This window comes from Harpia harpyja, unplaced genomic scaffold (genome assembly GCF_026419915.1).
Source record: "Harpia harpyja isolate bHarHar1 unplaced genomic scaffold, bHarHar1 primary haplotype scaffold_241, whole genome shotgun sequence".
Taxonomy (NCBI): domain Eukaryota; kingdom Metazoa; phylum Chordata; class Aves; order Accipitriformes; family Accipitridae; genus Harpia; species Harpia harpyja.
Window position 1 is genome coordinate 35,305 of NW_026293231.1, and position 2,606 is coordinate 37,910.

Genomic DNA, 2,606 nt, shown 5'->3' on the forward strand with positions numbered 1-2,606 from the left:
GGGTCTCGGCTGAGCTGTGGGAGTGGGAGCGTGAGGAGGGTTGCTGCAGGGCCGTGAGATGGGGCTGCGACCCGGGGCCGTCGTTCAAAGCAGCATCCCCGCGCCCCAGGGTGCTGTGCGTGGGGAAGGACTCTGGGACTGAAGCGAAGGAGAACTTCTGGAGGGCTGCTGGCAAGCGTGGGCGTCAGGCAGCTCTCCGGGCAATCCCGATTCCTTCGGGGGCTGCCATTTCCCCTTTGCCCTCTGCCTCCCTAAGGAAAAGACTTCCCCAGGGGGTGAACAAAGGTGGCTTCTTCTGGGGAAAGACCCGTCGAGGGGTAAACTTGTAAAACAAGCCTGGGGCCAGGGCGTGCCGAGGGGCGAGCTGTCCTGCAGGCAGCGGGACAGGCCAGGGATGACGCTGTCTGCTCAGCACGCGACACAGCTGAAGGACACTGTGGGTTTGGGCTTGTTGTTCCAGCTTTATTAAAATACAGCCGCTTTCCCGAGGAAAGCTGCACCTCTGCCTGGCTCAGCAGCACCCGCAGCACAATGCTCGCAGGCTGCGTCCCCATGTCCGCTGCACCCTTGGAGAGTTCAGGATGAGGGCGGTCTGAAGTGCCAGGGAACAGATGGCGGGTTCGCTGTCTTCTTGCATGGGCTGAAGAGCTGCAACCGAAAGAAACAGAGCCGAGATGACCCACCGTGTCTGCAGAGACGCCCGGGCGTCCCCTCCAGACCACGCTCCCTACTCACCCCTGCAGATCTCAGCCAGCTTCTCCCTGCTTTGGTCCCTCAGGGGCCGCGCAGCAAGCCCTAGGCACAGAGCGTCGTCAGACCTCCCGCTCCCCAGCATGCTCCCAGCAGCACAGCCCCAGCCCTGCCGCCTGGGCTTGCACGCCCTCCTCCCCCTCGCCAGGGCTGAGCCCAGGGAAGACCAGTAGCCGAGGGGGGTGGGACTGCGCAAGGCGGCCACCAAGCCCACCTGCGTGGGCAGGGGTGGGAGAAGGAGGCCAAGGCCCCGCGCGGGGCAGCTGGGGCTCTGCCAAAAGAGGGACCCCGGGGGCTGTGGCTCACCGATGAACCTCACGGCCACCTCTCGCAAGGTGGCCTGAGCGTCCCCCAGGTATGGCAGGCTCTGGCTCAAGTATTCTTCCGCCCTGCTCCTGTCCTGCACCAGCTGGAGAGAGAGAGCGAGAGGGCACAAGGGTACCGGCATGTCACAGAGCCTCCCCAGTTGGCCGGAGCAGTCCCTCCTCCCGGCAGCCCTCGTTCCCCGTCCCCCCCCGGCCATTCCCGTCTCCCAGCCAGGAGCTCTGCGGGAGTGAGTTTGAGAGAGCGCCACAGGCAGAGGGGTCCAAGGGGTGCTGAGACCCCCTCCGTCCCACTGCAAGGCGCAGACGGGCCAGGGTCCCCAGGCCCTGGGGCTTGTCCTCACCAAGCACTCTCCAATCCTCCATGTCTGCTGTGTCTGCACCAGGTGTTTGAGCTCTTTCCACTTGAGGAGCTCTGCGGTGGTGATGAGGGCTTCCCCAGAGACCTGGAGAGCAGCAGAAGCTGGGAGATGGCACCACGGTCTGGGGAAGGAGAGCTGGCGTCCCCCTCCTCTGGGCTTTGCTCCTGGGGTGATCCTGCCCTTGGGAAGCTGGGACATGCCCTGGCCCAAACATCTGGGGGTGTCCTGGGCACAGCCCTGGGGGACAGGGATCGAGGCTGAAAACCTCTGGCCTCTGACACCTGCAGGGACAGCAGGGAAGCCTGTAGGGACGTGCGTATTCATGCCTCGGGCCACGGGCTGCTGCTGAGCCCTGCCGGAGCAGGGAAATGTCCATGCCAGCTTCTCTGCCCCTGCTCACGCTGGTTCTGCAGGGACCCTGCCTAAGGGACAGCCTTAGGAGGAGGGCTGAGTGGAGGGAGCGTGGCTGGGAGTGGATCCCACCTCCCCTTCTGCCTCTGCAGCAAGAGGCACTGGGGGATGAGGAGGGCAGCGGTGGAAGCGGTGCAGGGACGGAGGGGAGCCCTGCCCTGCCCTCAGCGACTCGGTCAGTCGGACCCCGAGATGACACACGCTCCCAGAGTCCGCGTGCCAGCAGCTCTTGGCCCTGGTGCCCGGGGGGTCAGCACGCCTTTCCCTGTGTCGCCGGCCAGCTTTGGAATCTCTACCTTGGCCACGCTGTCGGTCTCATCACACATGTGAAAGAAGAGCGGGAGAAGGCCCCTTCGCACTTTCTTCTTCATCCTCCTCTTGTCATTCCCCACCACAGTCTGCATCACATCTCGGAAGAGGCTGATGGAGAGCTCTCTCATCTGGCTGGACTCCTGGTAGGGAGAAGGGGAGGGGGACTTGAGAAACAGCCACTGCCTGCTTACTGTGAGCATTAGCCCGAGGGCAGGTGTGTGGGGAGATGCTCTGGGGGAGGGCTCTGCGCGCAGGAGCTGTGGCAATCTGTGGTCCTGCCTGGCAGCGCAGCTGGGGAGCCCTCGGGGCTCTGAGAGCAGCTCTTGGCCCACAGGTGCTTTGCACAGGGGCCAGGCTGGGCCCCAGCACAGGGGACTCAGGTCGCCCGGGGTCATCAGCCTGTCGGCGGAAGCCATGCTGGGCTGCAGAACCCAGAAGCCATCCCACA

General features: G+C 64.7%; 1 long non-coding RNA gene across 1 annotated transcript; it reads right to left on the minus strand.

Moving 5' to 3' along the window:
* Positions 1 to 592: 592 nt before the first annotated feature.
* On the minus strand, positions 593 to 1,156 carry LOC128138286 (uncharacterized). Its single transcript, XR_008233983.1, has 3 exons — positions 1,057 to 1,156; positions 736 to 795; positions 593 to 648 (listed from the first exon to the last, which is right to left on the minus strand). It is a non-coding gene; the product is annotated as an uncharacterized LOC128138286 (long non-coding RNA).
* Between the last annotated feature and the right edge of the window lie 1,450 nt (positions 1,157 to 2,606).